Source organism: Liolophura sinensis, chromosome 2 (genome assembly GCF_032854445.1).
Source record: "Liolophura sinensis isolate JHLJ2023 chromosome 2, CUHK_Ljap_v2, whole genome shotgun sequence".
In the NCBI taxonomy this organism is placed as follows: Eukaryota; Metazoa; Mollusca; class Polyplacophora; order Chitonida; family Chitonidae; genus Liolophura; species Liolophura sinensis.
Window position 1 is genome coordinate 15,301,883 of NC_088296.1, and position 20,481 is coordinate 15,322,363.

The 20,481-nt window shown below is 39.4% G+C and overlaps 1 long non-coding RNA gene across 1 annotated transcript; it reads left to right on the forward strand.

Moving 5' to 3' along the window:
* The first annotated feature begins 4,931 nt into the window (after window positions 1-4,931).
* LOC135463166 (uncharacterized) lies at window positions 4,932-7,383 on the forward strand. The gene is made up of 3 exons (XR_010443531.1): window positions 4,932-5,019; window positions 5,310-5,391; window positions 5,689-7,383. It is a non-coding gene; the product is annotated as an uncharacterized LOC135463166 (long non-coding RNA).
* The last annotated feature ends 13,098 nt before the right edge of the window (window positions 7,384-20,481 follow it).

The following is a 20,481-nucleotide window of genomic DNA, read 5'->3' on the forward strand; positions in this document are numbered from 1 at the left end:
ATTAAAGACAAAAGAGTTCGTCTCAAAAAGTTTCCTTTTAAATAAATAAATTAAAATTTCTCGCCGCAAAGCGAGCTGCTGTTGGCTGAAGCCAGCACAAGACAGCGGAGTTCGATCTAAAAAATTCCCCTATTAAATAAATGTCAGTAAAAGTATGTATTAAATGTCATCACCCACCGGAAGGTGATTATTTATTCCTGGGACTTCGGATGAAGTTGTTCCTTACACTTTTCTTCTACAGAAACATGCAACGCCAGCTCCATGAAATGTTTGGATAACACAACGTGTGCTTTCAATGTCTCTCATTTCATAGACATAGGGATATGCCTGTGTTCAAACGGCTACAACCGTTCGTCGACTGGTAGATGCATCGGTGAGTACATGTGCATAACAAATACCATACTTATTACAGCGCATGTGCGCTCCCTACGCTCTACTGCCATCACTAGACAAGCGTCACATATGGAGCCCGAGTGACGCACTTGGGCTTGCTTATTCTTAGCCTCACCACTAGTGACCTCGCCTGGAACATTGTAATTATGTTTTCTGACATCACTTCCTGCCTCATTACAGTAACTCCAGGGATCTCAGCGTTGTGAAAGATTTTTGTACAAAATTTGCTAGCGATGACTGTGATGTAAATCGAAGAAAACAAGATATGCGCTGTGTGGAGTATGAACACATGCATGGATTAGTTAAAAATGACAAAGGAATGGGTGGTTTTAAATACGTCTGTGTATATATCATTGTTCTTAAAAACAGTATAAATTAAGTGTTGCTGGCTGAGGATTATGAGAGATTATTATACGACTCTGTGCACACTGGTAAATGAACTCTGTGGGTCAGTTTGGAACTTCCATTCGCTTAGAACGCCCACATGGTTGGGGCTGTGCTAGCAGGTATTCTTAGATGTACAGTGGCAAGAAAAATAGCTCACTTTATTGTATTGTACACTCAACAAAAATGTGATGCTTTATGTTGCCAACATACCCATACAGAAACAGAATGTGTTACGAGTGGGTAAATATAGTTTTCGGTGTAATCAGCATGCACTAACAGAGGATTAAAAGCATGTGCCACTGCTGTACCACGAAGGCGTTAAAGGGACATGAAGGTTTACCTTTTTAATTCTGTTTTTTTTTTTCTTTTGGGGGGGGGGTGTCTTTTGTTTTTTTTCTATTTTTGGTTTGTTTGTTTTTTTTTGGGGGGGGGGTAACTTCTGCAGTCCCCCCTCCCCCCAAAGGAAAAAAGAAAGACTCCCAAACAATCGATCGGGATAGAGTTTTTATTTTTCTTAAGCAGGCGACCCCCCCCCCCCCCCGAGATAATAACCCGATCGGATTATGCGCTTCTGTTTATGCATATGACGCTACCACCCGATGATTATCTCGGGTCCCGAGATCTTTTTCTGTGAACTTTTCTTTTCGTCTGCCTAAAACTAAAAAAAAGGAAAACACCAACCGGATCTCGTTTTCTGTGAGTTTTCCTTTGTTTCCATATATGTTTTTTTGGGGGGGGTGGAGGGGGCTGTTTAAGAAAAAGAAGACTCCGACAGCAAAAGTGGAAAAACCAAAAAACGCACAGATAAAAAAGAAAACAGGCATGTCCCTTTTATAGCTCCGTACTAACACGACTCCCAGCTTTTGAACATTCTGGGGATGACGGTCTCAAGGCCTAAGGACTTCTTTCAAGACCATATCAGGTGTCAGGTCAGGTGATCTCTATTGTCACTACCCGCATTTTGCTGGAAATTTCGTGTGTGCTGTGTCGCATTGTCATAAAGAGGTGGAGGCCTGGACCATGAGCTGGTATGAACTCATGTAGAGGTGGAGGCTTGGACCTTGAGCTGGTATGAACTCATGTAGAGGTGGAGGCTTGGACCATGAGCTGCCATGGACTCATGAAGAGGTAGAGGCCTGGGCCAAGAACAGCCATGGACGGCACCAGCTCCAGAAGAAGGACCTGTTCACGATATCCCGCTGCATTCTACTTCCCACGAATTACGAGAAAACGTGAACAAAAGTTCCCACAGAAAGCTCTCCAAATCATTACACTACCGCCGCCAAAATCGACCAACTTCCTGTACCTGGCATTGGGAGTGAGTGAGTGCTCGGGGTTTAGCGTCGTACTTAACAATTTTTCGGTCATATGACGACAAAGGAATCCTTTAAATGGATGTAATGTGCCTCCTTGTTGCAGGATGCATTTCCACCGCTCTTTTATCTAGTGCTGCTTCACTGAGACGCCTTACCGAAGGCAAGTAAGCGGCCCGCCCGAGCCATTATATTCATATAAGTCAACCAATCGTTACACTATGCTCTACATGCTGAACGCCAAGCGAGGAAGCTACAACTAAAGTCTTAGGTGTGACCCTGGATCTATCGCTCCCGAAATGGACGCTCTACCAAGCGTGGTAGAGCATGGGGAGTGAGGTCCACGTTTCGAGATCACGCGCGCACTCCTCTGTCAGTAAATGGCAGCGCAAACGTGATTCGTCGGTAAAGGCAACACTATTCCATGGTCTTATGTTCCATCGCAGGTGAAACTGTGCAGAACGTAGGTGTTCAGTGCGACTCATTTGTGGCAGAATCGGCGCAAAACATAGACGTCGGACACGAAGACGGACAGCCCACAATGATGCAGAATTTGATTGTTTTTGGCATGTGTCGTCACACAGGGCCTTCCTGACCTGAGGCGATCAGATGTCGTACATGTTTGATGCACACGTGTCCTCGGACTGTAAATTGTTCGCCTACTGCACCTCATGACACGCGCATCAGCGATAGTAGACTGTCCAGCTTGGATCTTGCCAACTGCGCTTTCCGTTCAACATTTGTTAGGCATGAGAACTTTTTTCTGATCTCGGTGATTGACCACATGGAATTGTCGTCATGTGACCTCGCGCAGTGCAGGGTCGCGTTTTCACAGAAGAAGGCACTACCTGCACTGCGCGCTGTTGCAATGGTCGGATGGGTCAGGTTAGACCTGGTCATTGTGACGTTCGCCCATCTTAGCTATCTTGTGCAGATCCAAATGTGCAGTTTCTTGTTTTTTCCTTCAGTGTACATAGGGTAGACTGGTACATGTAGAAATGTAGAATAAAATGTTGCAAGAACACATTTTACACCAACCAAAACAAAGAAATTTAAAAAAAAAATAAATCGAACCAGCTTTGTGGTCATTATTTCGTTTTTTTGTTTTTTGTTTTTTTTTTTCCTTTTCTGGGACCTCGAGTTGGTGTATTCTTCGTGTTTAATATATATATACTATCCAAAAAAAGAAACGCATAGGTGTTTTGTTTTATTTTAAAATGAAATAAATACATTTTGTCTTCATTTCATGAGCAAAATGTGTTTTAATATTGTTAATAGTCACAGTTAGCACACATTTTATTCCTCAAAACATTTCTTGGTTGAAAATGTTGAGTTTGGAGGCCGTTTTTGGAAGAAGTAAAAAATACAGCACCACACTGCATCACGTGCAGTCTTACACGCCGAACTTACGCATGGAAAGCATGCAGTGTGTGACTATAAAACCGCAACTTCGGGCCGGAAATCGGCGTCTTTCAAGTGGTGTTTTCAAGCTGATTCAACATGCCACGTCTTGACACTGTCACAAGAAATATTGACATTGGAAGACTTCAAGCTGGAGAGTCCCAATCGTCCATTTCTAGGCGTCTACACGTCAGCCAGAGCACGATTTCACGGCTTGCTGCCCGCTACAACAATACTGGGACAACAAATGACTGTCGGCGTTCAGGTCGACCACGTGTCACTACAGCGGCCCAAGATCGCTACATAAGGGTCCTCCATTTGCGTGACCGTTGTGCTACAGCTGAAAGCACAGCAGCCAGCATACCGGGACTGAGGAGGATATCAGGTCAGACAGTGCGGAACAGGCTGAGGGAACATGGACTGAAAGCCAGGAGGCCCTATGTTGGGATCGTGCTGCGCCCTCACCATCGCGCCAATCGCCTCCGATGGTGTAACAACGTGACTGCATGGGATCTACGCAACTGGCGACATATTTGGTTCAGTAAAGAGTCCAGATTCCTATTGCAGAGACGTGATGGTAGAAACCGGGTTTACAGATGTGCTCACGAGCGTTATGCCCCTAACTGCGTACGCCAAGTGGACAGATTTGGTGGAGGGAGTGTGATGATGTGGGCAGCAATATCGTATACTGGTCGTGCAAATCTTGTCCACGTTCAGGGAAATCTTACGGCCGTACGCTACCGAGACACCATCCTGCAGCCACACCTCTTACCTGTCATTGACGTTCAGCGGGAGTTGTTCCAGCAGGACAACGCCAGACCGCACACGGCACGTGTCACAAGGGACTTCCTCGCCGAAAACAATGTAAATGTGCTACCCTGGCCGTCCCGTTCCCCGGATCTTAACCCAATTGAGCATCTGTGGGATGAATTTGATCGACGTCTACGCCAACGTCAACCTCAACACCAAACGCTTCAAGAGCAAGTTGCATGTTTGCAGCAGGAGTGGCAGAACATTCCCCAGGCCTCTATCCAGCGTCTCATCCAGTCCATGACAAGGCGTGTCAGAACTGTTATTCGTGCCCGTGGTGGTCACAACAGATACTGACATTCCACTCAAGTGGGAGACTCATTGTGAGTGTCTTACCTCAAGTTGATGGCCTTGTTGTCTAGATATGGACCCTTCCTGAATCTGTGTAAAAAAATATTTGCAGAATAGCAATTCTTATTTAGTTATGCATAATTGAAAAGACTGCATCATCTCCGCAAAAAACCGGGTTATGCGTTTCTTTTTTTGGATAGTATATGTTCATACATAAAGATCATTACGAGTATACATCCACCACAATACATTCTACAATCTCCGTCCCGACGGAAGACACGTGCTTGTTACTACAGGCGTCTTCATTTCCCCTTCTGTCCAGCTAATCCTGACGAGTCCCCCTCTTCCCTGATGGCAGGTGTGAGTCCGTATCTCTCCACAGAATCCCAAATAAACGCCACGGTTTCTCCAGGAATGTATCCAGGTATTGCTGCATTTACGTTCAGTATTTCTTTACATAAGGAAAACTATCGCAAAAACTGTTACCAAAGTCTCTGTAAGCCGACTACTGTACGGAAGGAAAAGAGAGAAATATTATGTAAGATGTTATTCTTCAAACTTGCATATAATAACAATGCCTGAAATTGTAAAAAGTGTCAACAAGAACTGCAAGTACAATAGAGTTCCACTAATTTCATATGTGATTGTCTTAGTAACATGAACCCAGTTTATATTTTATAATCTTCCTCATAATTTGTCAAATATGTCACCCAGCCACGTTAACTGGACTCTCGGTCGGGATTGCCGGTGGGTTACTCGTCGTCATCGTTGTAGTTCTGGTTTTTGTCCAAAGGAGGTAAGCTCCAGCTGTTAATTTGTAGTAGAATAATTCGTTTAATTTTCCATCTTATATTAGTGATTTCCGTAAAGGTTGCATGAAATTGGTTGTATTTTTATTTTATTTTCTATACTGAGAGATTTGTCTATTTATTTGATTGAGGTTTTTCGCCTTACTCAAAAATATTTCACTTATACGCAATTATTTGTACGGGCATTCCGGTTTCGACCATCTGTCAGATAAATAAAAAAACAGCTACTTATAAATGTATTTATATAAAGCAACCTGTAATCACCTGCAATATTTTCAACCCAGGAGAAAGAAAAAAGGGCCAAATGTTCCAGGAAATTCTAACAGCACGTGGAATGACTTACACGGGCAGCATACGAGACACAGTGAAGAACTGAGCCACCATGTTACCACTCAAGGCGAGAATATACTGACACAAATGCACCCGAGCACTCGTGACGAAGCTAGGAATTCCGACAGCTCAACATTCTCCTGGATGTACTCAAACCACAAAATTGCCAAAAACATCAGTGACAATCAAGAAATAGCCCAAGGCGGTTTCCCTGGAGAGTATAACACATTGTATGCCATGGGTAAAGTTTCCACCAATCAAAACTGTTTAAGTTTTCAGCCCGGCTCAACAGGAAGTGAGCATTTTAAGCGCATGGAAGGAGATACGTGTGAGTTTGATGCCGATGGTTACTGTCTGGCTGGACAAATTTACGGAGAACAACAGGGTTATGTGTCAAATAACACTCAACCATCTGATAGACCCTACGATATACTTAATATATCCAAAGTTTAAGACTGCACTGTTAAACTTATAGGGTTTACTTGCAATAGAAAAAATCATTTAAAAATATGTGACCAAAATCCACTGGCTACAGACGTAAAATAGGTGTGGTATATGGAGCAAATAAAGCTGAGATTCTCTACCGGAACGTGGAGGAGTCATAATATTCTAAAGCGTCTATATTATGGAAGGAACTCTCAAACATTTTATTTATTAAAATCAAACAGTGAACTAAATGCATGTCATGAATCAAAATTTTGCAGTAACTTAGAGATAATTGGTAAATATTTTGTTTCTGTTAATTACCTGCGCTAACAAGGCTGTTTTGTTTGTCGGCAATTATTTGTCTGTCTGTTTGTCCATCCGTCTATTTGCTAGAGAAAATATTATGCGAGGAATCGAAAAAAAAAATTAGTGAACAGCAGGGCCGAGGACCAATCTCTAACATGTTTAATCGATACTGATCCCGACCTCAGTATGTGGATTGTTTTTCATTAGATACATTCAGCACAAAGATTAAATGTATTGTCTTCTTGTGTTGCACAGCGGAGTCTGTGCCCTTCGTGTAACTTCTGGATGTTTTTCTATTGATATAAATATATTTGCAATAAATTTTGTTGAAAGCATCCCGTTATAAGTACACATGCACAGCAGTATTCAGGCTGTCTGTCTTATAGGGGATTCAGCAAAATTACGTTGTACCTGCTAGTTGTTTAATATTACGTACCCACTCAAAAGTCTAAGACTTGCTTAACATTTTTAAAAACATTTTTGTGAATATGTATAAATCTTTTTCTTTCCTGTTTTTATCCTGCTACTTTTTTAAACTACAGTATTTTCCTTTTTTTCTTTTTTTTTTGTTGGTAATTTTGGGGGTATTTCGTATTTTAGCTTTCTTTTGTATATTCGAAACATAATATAATTCTGCTTGCGTATATATAAAGTTTGATACGTTGCCTTTGAAATCAGTAGCATTATTTCATCGCTTTTTCTATATGATAACATTGTATTAGTGCGCGTGTGTTCGACTAATCCCTATCTGGCACATGTAAATACAAACAACTGATTTTGTGATAACATATCGTCAGTATCATAACCCTAAAATATTGTCACTTATCATTTGGTACACACTTCACTACATTTTGTTTTTAGTATTAAAACCCGTTCTTTTTCTTTGGTAAAGATTTTCTTTTTAAATTAAGATGTTCTCCGGAATATGTTAATAAAATAAACTATATTTTCAATTTTCATATATTTCTTGTAATATATGGTACCTAATATTGTTTTTTTTTTCCTACTTGGGACGAATCCTTTATTGGAATAAGTGTGTGAAGCCTATCTGGAAACAGTGGGTAATTGTAAACCTTTTTGGAGGGGGTGAGGGGGTGGGGGGGGGGGGGGGGGGGTGAGGGGTGAGGGGGGTGGGGTATAACTTGGAAAACGGACATTCATGAACCATTATTGTAAAACATACGGACGATTCGGGAGGAGGTGGGGGGGGGGGCAAAAATTAATTTTAATTGCTGAAAGAAAAAAGCGCTAATGATGAGAAATGGGAAAATGTCTTGGAAGGAACAGAAATATAGTCATGCAGGAATATGAACTCTTGTGTTTAGAAAGGCCTTTGATGCAAGACTGTGTTCTGACACAGGGTTTTAATCAGGGTGTTACGTTTCACTTCTTTAGCGAAATGACTCTTGTTGTTTACATTAGCCATCAAATCTATCGTCTAAGAGTCGCCTACAAAAAGTCTTGTGGCCTTCGCCTTCTTAACACTTGTGTTCAGGTGTTCAAATATGCACTTGAGCTCGGTATCAACTTTAGTCCAGACTTAGGTGACATTTGGTTTGTATAAAGATGAAAATGATATTAAACCTTAATACATTTAAAATACTAACCCCTAGTTTTTTGTCTTGTACGGTGAGTATGTGAGTTTTGGTTGTTTTATCCGTCAACATATGTTAGTGTCGGAGTGCGTAAAAAGACGTTGGTTCGGTTAGCTATGGTCTCCCTCCGTACAAATACCTAATCTTTGACCTTAAGGATCATTTCCCGTATTTATCAAGCAAATTAGGACATGAGGGGGCTTCCGTGGCCGAGAGGGTTTGCGCTCCAGCGGGGAACAATGACCCAGGGGTATCCCACCAATGTGGCCGCTGCGATTCCAAGCCCAGCTCATGCCAGCTGCCTCTCTAGCCGAACATGGGAAGACCTCCAGAAACCTGCGGATGGCGGTGAGTTTTCCCTGAGCTCTGTCCGTTTTTCTCTCACCATAATGTTGGCCGCCGTTTAGTGAAATATTCGAAATACGGCGTAAAACACCAATGAAATGAATAAATAACTTAAAACTTAAGTCTTATATTACAAGTACTTAAAAAGCCAAACTCACAACAAATAAAAGCTCATAGAACATAACATTTTAATTAAAGCTACTTTTGAATTATTGACTAAAGTCCTAATACGCTTGATTATTATGGTACCTCGGGTAGATTCAACAGCGATATTTAAATTTTTTGGTCAAAGAAGGAATTATTGACACGGTTTTTGTTAAAGTAACATTTAAGAGGAATTCCGTAATTTGTAGCACCTGAGTAAAAATTATACAATTATATTTAAAATTTTGACTTCATCAAATATGGCGTTGTGGAATCCGTCGCGGGCCCTAGGATCACGAAGCTGTCATAGATTTAAGTTGGGCAACCTCAAAACTTTTTATTCCCCTAAAATTCTGAAATATAATCAAAATGTTGCTTTTTTTTCAATCCTTAGAGACATAGTTGACTTTCACAACAAAATTGAAAATCAGCGCATCAGTTCAAATCTAAGTTCAGAAAGAATGCTACAATTTAGGACTGTGTCTGACTGAAGTCAACGACGGTTTCGTGATTATGGGCATGGTTTCGATTCCCAGCTCTCGCTGAGTGGCCAGTCATCTGTGTCACGCAAAACTAATCCAACCAACTATAACTCCCTCTTAAAGTATTGCCTCTAGGCCATTTAGAATATTTCAAGTTTGCTGACGGCGTCATTTTGCATAACAAGTTAGCAGAACTTGCTAAAACAATTGAACTGTCTTAGTTAAGTTATTAATTATTTATTAGATTGGTGTTTTACGCCGTACTGAAGAATATTTCACTTATACGACGGCCGTATGGTGGGAGGAAAGCCGGCAGAACCCGAGGGAAACCCACGACCATCCGCAGGCTGCTGGAGGCTTTCCCACGTATATATGCGATGACGTATACAAGATTGATGCAGGCCCTACATAGCATACACGGGCTGAGTGAAATACATTTATGTTGTTTGATAAAACTGTATATATTTCTGATTTATTTATCTTGATTGGAGTTTTATCATCGCTGTACACACAAATGTTTCACGTACATGTATATGACGACGGCCAGCAATATAGCCAGAGGAAAACGGGCTGTTCTGGAGAAACCCACGACCATTCACTACCTCCAACAATATGTCCAATGATAGCAGCTACATGTAGCACTGATATAACTAACATAGCGTTATTACCTCCAATAATGTGTCCACGGATAGCAGGAGCTACATTTAGCACTGGCATACCTACAGCATTATACTACCCTCAATGTTATACTCAAGGATTGCAGCTACATGTAATACTTGCATAACTATGGCATTACTACCTCCAATAATGTGTCCATGGGTTCCAGCTTTATGTAGCACTGATATCCCTAACATAACATTACTACCTCCAATAATGTGTCCACGAAATGCAGCTTCATGTAGCACTGATATCACTAACATAGCATTATTACCTCCAATAATGTGTCCACGGAATGCAGTTTATGTAGCACTGATATCCTCCCACCATAATGCTGGCCGCCGTCGTATAAGTGAAATATTCTTGTGTACGGCGTAAAACACCAATCAAATAAATAAATTGATATAGCACTAATATCACTAACATAGCATAACTATCAAGGTTTTTAGCTTGGGAACTCCATTTGCAGCTGGTGTCTACATGTGAGTCGTTTTGGCTTGCTGACATCCAGCCGCAGGGCGCCAACTGTCACTTACGGTGGGTGGAGATTTGACTGTTATTATTTCACTAGAGGTTGCAACTCTTGGAGAGACAGGTATGCTGCTGGGATTGTTGTTTGCATACTTTTTGCTGGAAGGTAATACAAGATATTTTTTTATTATACTGAACTTGCTTTCTATTTGATTGATTTTGATTGGTGTTTTACGCCGTACCCAAGAATATTTCACTTATACGACGGTGGCCAGCATTATGGTGGGTGGAAAACTTGCTTTCTAACATTTGTTTTCGCCTGCAACACACATGTGATTCGATATGAGACGGAATAATATTTATTTATTTATTTATTTATTTATTTATTTGATTGGTGTTTTACGCCGTACTCAAGAATGTTTCACTTATACAACGGCGGCCAGTATTATGGTGGGAGGAAAGCGGGCACATCCCGGGGGAAACCCGCGACCATCCGCAGGTTGCTGGCAGACCTTCCCCACGTACGGCCGGAGAGGAAGCCAGCACGAGCTGGACTTGAACTCACAGCGACCACATTGGTGAGAGACTCCTGGGCAATTACGCTGCGTTAGCGTGCTAACCAACTGAGCCACGGAGGCCCCACACGGAATAATAATCCTTCATGCACGTCTTCTATGGAGAAAAACAAAACACATCACAGTGTGACTGATAAGCTTCTTAAATTTACCAGTATCACGATTCGAACAAGCCGGTTCATTGGTAAAATGTTTCAGACAATGTATGGGAAAGACAAAGCCAGACAAATTCTGGAAGTGTCCAAAAGTTACATAATGATTGCGCGACGCTTAAAAATTACTGAATGTAGGCGATTTAGTGACTATTTTATGAATTATATGTAACTAAAGTAATAAACTTACCTACGAAAACAGCAGCAGACTCCAACGACTACCAGGCAAAAACCACCACCACCGCCTAATACATATCCAGTGTTGAAATAGGTTGTCTCTAGTGACGAAAAATAGATATATATGGGTTGCTGCGTCAGAGAAGAAGCTAGTATCATGGAACACCAATTCAGTTAGTTAGTTGCCATGAATACTCATGATCTTTCCTTTACATATTGATCCTTTGCTCTCACTGCATGTATGGTAAGCCTTGGTGAAGTGGTCGAAGGCGCTCATAATTGTCGTTTACACATTCTGATGTTCGATAAAGGTTACTGGCTTTCCACTAATATGTTTAAACATGTAAATTACGTTACATGTAGTGAATACCAACAGTAGCCTAACTTGTAAACTGTCAGTGGTTTATCCCAGGAGACCCTGTTTCTTCGCTTTTTCCAACAGCAACACACACGTATAAGAGTTCCTGAGTATGGCGATATTTATTTATTATTTATTTATTTGATTGGTGTTGTATTTATTTATTTATTTATTTATTTGATTAGTGTTTTACGCCGTACTCAAGAATATTTCACTTATACGACGGCGGCCAGCATTATGGTGGGAGGAAACTGGTATTGAGGAAATCCACGACCATGCGTAGGTTTCTGTCAGACCTTCCCACGTACGGCCGAAGAGGAAGCCAGCATGAGCTGGACTTGAACTCACAGCGGCCGCATTGATGAGAGGCTCTTTGGCCATTACGCTGCGTTAGGGCACTAACCAACTGAGCACGGAGACCCTGAGCATGGCGATAAAAAGCAATCAAACAATCATCAATAAATAAACAATGTACAAAATTGAAAACTTTGCTTAAAGTTAAATTTGGATGTGCATCGGTGTGAAGAAAGCCGACACCTACGAATGCCATTTTAAGCTGCAACACAATGAAGAGCGCCGTCGAGCGCTCGTCGACTTCGGTTTAAACGCATATTAACATTTATGTACCAAAGTAGCAGTCAATTTCGAGGTAGAAACGTATACAACAACGCTTCAGGAAGTTACTGTCAACACAAATTAAAGCTCAGCATAAAGAATTGTTTAACACAAGGTAATGATAAAGGTAAAATACTATTCTGGCTGTATTAGTAACAATAACGTTCTAGATAACAAATATGTGTCACGTTACAAGAATGTGACAATAAGGTTACAAGAGTGCAGTAGGTCACAAGGAAGTACTAGGTCAAAATATTGTATTATGTCACAAAAGCGTATTGGGCACGTGTACATGTAGCAAAAATGTATTAGGTCATAATGATGTATTTGATTACAAGAATGTAGGACACAAGAATGTATTGGGTAGCAAATTGTACTATGCAACAAGAAATGCTGGGAGCCTCGGTGAAAATAAGAACTGCGCAACTCAAAGTACATACAGGTAAGGGAGGCTAACCCAAGAACTTACTTTCACAATGCTTTTTATCCGCTGTTAGTGTCCATCCCGATTCGCATGTTCTTTCTGAAAATCAGGAGACACAAAAAGTACGTACATATATATATATATATATATATATATATATATATATATATATATATATATATATATATATAATTTTACATTTAAAGTAGTCTGTAAATGTATTAATCAGGAAATGAAATATGAAAATCAGGAGACACAAAAAGTATATATATATATATATATATATATATATATATATATATATATATATATATATATATATATATATATATATATATATATATAGCAAGTTGTAACTTCCTCGCTCGTCGTTCAGCATGAAGGGCATAGTGCAACGAAAATGTCTTCTGCGGGCAGCTTACTACCGTTCAGTAAGCCGTCTTAGTGAAGAAGCTCTGGATAAAAGAGCGGTGTAAATCCGCCCTGCAACAAGGAAGCACATTACATACATTCTAAGGATTCCTTCATCGTCATATAACTAAAAATTGTTAAGTACGACGTTAAACCCCAAACACTCACTCACTCACTTTTCAAGAGACAAACGTTAATCATCATTTTCAAGCCCTCCACTAGTAACACCATCTGAAAACATTTTTTGCATCGTTTCTATCTTCCTTGATAAGAATAAAATTCATTTACATATTTTAATTCTGATGTGGGCTCCTTGGGCCACATCGGGCGTCTATGACATATTCTTTGTAAATTTCCCGTTGACAATGTACTTGTGAATTGTTGTTTGTGTTATGTGCTGTCATCTAGATGAATCAAGAGCCATTCTGTGAATAAGAAAGTGGTTTGTTCAGTTATTTGATTGTAGTTTAACGTTATACTCAAGAAATTTACACATGTATGATAGGGGCGGAGAATGGGTGGAGAAAGCAAGCGTGACAAAATTTCACACTTGTGACTGATGAGGGACAAGAACACAAATGGCCAAACGAGAGAATTTAATTTTGTTCAAGAAAAGTGAAAAAAAAAAACACATGACATAAACAGAATCACAGTCTGATGATTCTAAACACGGGTTTCCATTGTGTGTCTCCTGATAGTCTTCACATTTTTGCCAGCGTGGGACAATGGTAAAGGATCCTCTCACTAATGCCGTCGCCGTGAGTTCAAGTCGAGCTCATGCTGGCTTACTCTCCGGTCGTGGGTGGGAAGGTCTTGCAGCAACCTGCGGATGGTTGTGCGTTTCCCTCGGGCTATTCCCGGTTGCCTCCCACGATAATGCTGACAACCGTTGAAATCCTTCTCCCTTCTCAAATCACGGTTAACGAATTTGTTCCTACATTATTTTGAAACTTTTTTGTGTATATACATGTATATAAAGTTGGGCTAAAACCAGATACACCTTTCACAAACCCTACGTAAGGTTACGTGCACTTAACATTCATGGCGACCAGTACTGTGGGTATTACGCCGCCTAGGTAATTACGTGAAGGTAGCGCTACGTGACCTTTGTGAAATAGACTTTTGGGCGGGAGGGGGGGCTGTTTCTCAAAGGGGTCGAAACGTTACGCGGGCCTAATCAGAATGACGTCGCATACTGAGGGCATACATCGCCTTGGTATTGGCGACTTGGGTAACGTTACAAACAATTTTCTCCAATCGTACGTGGTCCCCGTATTTACAAGTGAAATGTTCTTGAGTATGGCGTAAAACAGAAATCAATTTATTTATTTATTTATTTATTTATTTATTTATTTATTTATTTATTTATTTATTTATTTATTTATTTATTTATTTATTTATTTATTTATTTATTTATTTATTTATTTATTTATTTATTTATCTATCTATTTATTTATTTCATTTGTAGATCATATTTTAACCATTAACCCCACCGATTTTCACACTCTATAATTTCTTCAACACCTTATGGCTAGTTCCCCTTAGATTTTAGAATGTCTGGAGGTTAAACTGGTCCTGGTTCGCCTGTGCAACCGCCCACAGTGTCTCAAAAGAGGAATACATTCACAAGTTTATATATCAAGAGACAAAGCCTGTTCACAGCATTTTTGTATCAAATTAAAGACGTTCACTTTTAACAAGAATAATTATCAAAAGATAGAGGTAAGAACCTTTACGGAACACTCCCCGGGCGGTAAAACACAAACCTGTATTCTTTGGAACATCCTCTGTAATTCATAGAATAAAAGATACATTGTTTGATGATTGGTTCCACATGATTGGTGTTCCACATGATTGGTGTTTTACATGATTGGTGTTTTGCATGATTGGTGTTTACGTTATTTTAGTGTTCAACATCTATTATAGGTTCTGGGGGCTTTGCTTAAGTACACTGTTAACAGAAAAAGGGACGAAGTCATAGGGTCTGTTTTCACCCTGATGTTTAAGGTATGGACATGACCAACCCTACAGATTAGGGCCAAACAACATACCCTACGATATAAGGTCAAGCGACTCCAAAAATTGGTGTCAAATTCTGAGCCTAAAATGTAGGATCGATGAACTCCACAAATCAGGGTGATATTTCTGACACTAAAATGTAGGATCGATGAACTCCACAAATCAGGGTGATATTTCTGACACTAAAATGTAGGATCGATGAACTCCACAAATCAGGGTGATATTTCTGACACTAAAATGTAGGATCCAGCGACTAACTCAACAAACAGAGTCGCCTGATCCACTAATCCAGGGCAGGGACATCCACCACCCCTCTCTCTGGGAGGAAACGGGGCCAAGTCCGGGGGAAACCCCCGACCATAAATGCATAAGGTTAGAACAATGCTTCAGGTCACAGCAATGTGTGGGGTGGATGTAGAGTGAATGTATTAAATGACAAGAATATATCATGTCACACGAATGTGTAAAATTACAAGAATGCATTAGGTCACAAGAATATATTAGGTCAGAAGAAAGCATAAGGTCACAAGGAAGTATTATGCCACAAAAATGCATTTGGTCTAGAGCATGTATTAGGTCGCAAAAGGTTATCGCGTACATGTGCAAAACTGTATTAGGTCTCAATGATGTATAAGGTCACACGCATGGACTTGGATACAAAAGTCTATTAGGTCACCATAGTGTGCATGGGGACAAAAAAGTGCTATGTAACAAGAGAGCCTGAGACCTTCGAAAGATCAGCTCAGCTATAAGCCTATGATTGTAAGGGGAGACTACCCAAACACTTACTTTCACAATGTTTTTCATCCGCTGTTAGTGTCCATCCCGGAGAGCATATTTTTTCTGAAAATCAAATATATAAATTAAAAAAAAATACATTTGAATTAGTCAATAGACATTATATATTTGGAAATGCATTAATTTGATGATATTTTTTGTTGTTGTTGTTGTTTTTTTTTCTTGTTCTTTTTTTTTTTTTTTGCTTTTTTGTCTTCAAGGAGAGACAAATGTTAGTCACCGTTTTCAAGCGCTCTTATAGTGACAGCAACTGAAAAATTCACGCACCTTTTGTATTTTTCTCGGCAAGAATGAAATTCTATTAGTTACACGGGAACTCAGTGACAGGATACTCAAATATGAGGATTTACTGACATAATGTATTTGCGCATCATGTAACGGATGTATTCTGCAAAAAACACGTCGATTCGGTGCAGAAGGCCACAGGCCCCCATTAATTTTCCATAAGCGAGAATGTTAACTTTTCGCGCTGTAGCTCAGCCCCAAACATCCCGTGGCCAATAAGCTTTGGTGCACACCTGCCCCAGTCTGTGAGAAAGAAGCCATAAAAATCTTGACATAGGTTGACCGTCAAAATCTGGACCTTTCTATATCGGCAGCTGGGAGGGGTGTCTCGCGCTGCAGGATTCTAGAATATGTCTGTACCCCATATGACTGCTGTCCAATGTATTTTGTTTGATGCGGGATAAATTTGAATTTTGATGTGAACTTCGTGGATCATATTTACATTGTTTGAAGTCTATGGCAGCCTAAACACTTGTGCCTTTGTGAATTTACCGTTGATAGTATTCTTGTGAAGTGCTGTTTGTCTTTTGCGCTATAATATGGGTGAATCAAGAACCATTCTGTCAGTAAGAACGTGTTTTTTATATTTTTTTTTATTTACTCGTATAATATATGATAAATATATGATAAATATTTTTCTGCCCAATTAATTCGACTATGTCTTCTCTCAGGATAGATAATCTTTCTGTATGTTCCGAAATCTGAACTAAAACAGAGGGTTTATGATGATATAAATTCGCTTCCCAGCAAAGTCTTCCAGCAAGAAGCAACAGTAACCACAATTAATTACTCACTTTCACAATATTCTCCGTCATCTGTAGGTGTATATCCAGGAGGGCACAACGAGGTTTGATCTAAAAAACATAACAAATCATATAAATTTGCTCTGTAAATATATACTACACGTTTCCCGCGATATGAGAAAAAGTATATTGTTAGTGACATGACGACGCACCGGGAGTATACGGGTAGCTACATGTATTTGAAGAATACAGATATAGAAGGATTACGTGTATAATGTCATACACAGCGTTTAGATTTCCAGCTACACCCTTCTCAAATCATGGATAACGATTTGGCCTTACACTATTTTGAAACTTTCTTGGCGTATATATATATATAAAGCTGGGCTAAAAACCAGGTGCCAATTCAGATTTTGCAAATGAGATTTGAAAGTTTATTTTTAGGCTTTATAAATTAAAATATTCTCCACCTAATCAATGTTATACCAAGGCAAATGTGTCCAAATTTCAACTTCCTGCACAAAAATTCAGTTTGGGAAGAAGTTTTAAATTGAGTCACAGAAATGACTGTTGACTCTATCAACAAAATCGTGTCACAGAAATGACTGTTGACTCTATCAACAAAATCGTGTCACAGAAATGACTGTTGACTCTATCAACAAAATCGTGTCACAGAAATGACTGTTGACTCTATTAACAAAATCGACCTCATGGAATACACTGAAACAAAACAAAAAATGATGTTAGCCGAACACATCATATTCAGTCCTTTTTCCAAACCCTTGCAGGTTTTACTATATGTATATGTCCAGTGTGATTTATGCATTTCTGACACAATATCACAGTGTAATATTCTGACCTGGATTTTACCATCAATTCTACAAAGCAATGTTAATTGGTCAACGTCATAAAGTGTTAACCAATGAAAATCACGTTTACAGACTGGTACTGTTTTTATGCAAAATAGCAGGCATTGACCTTTCAACTCACAGTCACGGCCTTGGTGATACATTTTATGGTAAATGGTTTCACGTGCTAAATTCCTTATTTGGCAACGCCCAACTCGCGTACAACTTATGCATTATCTGCGTTTCCCCCACTGATTTCCAGAACTGAAAACACCGCTTTACCTGAAATTGTGAATTTTAAAAAGAAAATTCAAAACTTCAACAAGATAATAGGTGGTCATAGTGAATAGATTAAATATATATTGGTATTGGATTCTTTAGATGATACCGACCGGGGTAACTCAGATGTTGCAAGTTTCATCAGCCTGTGTGAAGTGAAATCATAGCAAATTTATACCTTCACCTCACTTCACCTCAAAATTTGATTATCAAACTTAATAGAATAATACAAAACAGCATTACTTTCCGTTTTACAAAAATTTATTTACAAACATTATGTAGATAAAAGCAACTCAAAGCTAACTAAGATTATTATTAGTGACTGTCTGAACAAATCAGTGGACCTAATATAAATGAAAAAAAAAGACGTTATACATTTGTTCAAAAAATGAGATTTGATGAGAAAAAAAACTAAACATCATTCATTACCCTCGCTCCCCCCCCCTCCCCTCCCCTCCCCCCACCTTCCATCTTGGAAAAAAAAGAAAAACAAACTATATGCTTTTAAACTTATTTAAATTATTCAAGATAAAAGTGTCACAACTGACTACAAATAGTCAGTCTTGTGTTGTTACCATGGGGATATACGCATGCGTGTGTCTGACATAGAACAGGGACATTCATGCGTGTACGCATATGAATGTGGGAACAAGATAAAAATCACATAGATGTAGTAACTCTACAATTTAATTTTTTCCACTTAAAAATGTCCCCACCAACTACATACAGAAGGTCTTCTTTATTATACATGGTATTACAATACCCGCTGTACATGAGTGTGACAAAAACAGGTCAAACACAGTGTAAAAATTATAAATTTACAGTCACTGTTGTTTTTTTTTTAATAACTCATACGTTTATTCATGTTTTTAATCAAGCGTTAAATTGTGAAAAAAAAATTATGTCCTGTTCATATTACTACCATTATGCTTTTTTTTTTCAATAAAATATTTTAAATAAAAATATTTGTCTGCTGCATGGACATTCGACATTGAAGGATGTACATTTGCGCATGTGCATGGATGTATAGGAAACAAGATAAAAATCACATTAGTGTGGTAACTTTACAATTCAATTAGCTTGAAAGGATGAAGAAACCTTCACAGAAAGTCCAGTGGCTGTATTATTTTAAACATCCTCTGTAGTTCATAGAGCCCCATAAGTACATTGTTTGATGAGTGTTTTACGCCGTATATATTTCACTTATAAGACAGCAGCAAGCGTTGAGCGGTGGAAGGACAACGGGCCTCGTATAGACATAGCTACACAGTGAGAAAAACGCCCAAAAAAATTTTAAAATCATCATCAAAAAATTATGGGCATTTAGATCATTTGAATAATGAAAAAAGGTGACCATAAAAGTTACTTATTAGTGTTGAGAGGTGTTCAACCCTTAAACCCTGTCTTCAACTGAATCTCAATACGCACTCCATTGCTTTAATTTTACTAATAATAGATTTGTTTTACAGCAACTGGTAACCACTCTGGGTGTAAAACGCCTTACTGTGGAAGGGTTATTAAGTCCCAATACCCACCGACTGAAAATCTTCCAGGCTGTTGCGGAGTATTCTAATGTTTTCGTACGGTTTGAATAATTAGGTGTTAAGTTTTGGTGTAAATTTTATTCAAAAAGCATCAACCGGCCCGGATAGCACAGTTGGTAGAGCGTCCGCTTCGGGACCGGTATATCCTGGATCAATCCTTGATCGAGTCACACCTAAGACTTTAAAACAGGAAGTTGTAACTTCCTCGCTTGGCGTTCAGCATGAAGGGCATAGTGCAACGACAGGTTGACCCGTATCAGTATAATGGCTTGGGCGGGGCGGCTTACTTGCCTTCGGTAAGTCGTCTCAGTGAAGCAGCACTAAAATAAAAGAGCGGTGGAAATCCGTCCAGCAACAAGGAGGCACATTACACATACATGTACCCTAATGATTCCTTCGTCGTCATATGACTGAAAAATTGTTGAGTACGACGTTAAACCCCAAGCACTCACTCACTCAAAAAGCATCTAAAAGAACTGAACAAACGCAAGTTGTGTCACGGCTCACCACAGCTGAGCGAAAACAAACTGACATCATTTGATAGTATGGGGATAACTGAATGAAATTTCTAAATTAAAACAGAAAGTTGCAGAAAATTGGCTGGAGGATAAAAAAACTTAATGTAAATGTAAATGTTAATGTAAACTTAATGCGATCTACAGTAGATCGCATAATCTTCGTTTTGGGGGCATCACGGAAACAGACGGTGAAAATGTAAACGGCATTATACAGAACATTATCACGAAAAAGTTTAATCTACCCCCGAACCTTTATTCAGATTACACACAGAGATGGCCCTCATAAGCCAGATGGCACACACCACATACTTGTAAAGTTTTTGCACAAACCGGAACGTCGGCAAATACTAATCACCGGCCGTAAATTGCTATTAAATGACCCAGCGTTTATCATGGAAGATCTTATTCAGGAAGATAGAAAAAACTTCTTAAAGGCCTACATGAATAAATGTTACCATGACGGTCAAAAAGTTAGATTTGTGAACAGCAAGTTATATGTGGACGATAGGGAAGTGAAACAATGTGATGTGTGATTTTTTCAGTGCAACCCGTAAAAATACTTCTACATGATCCTT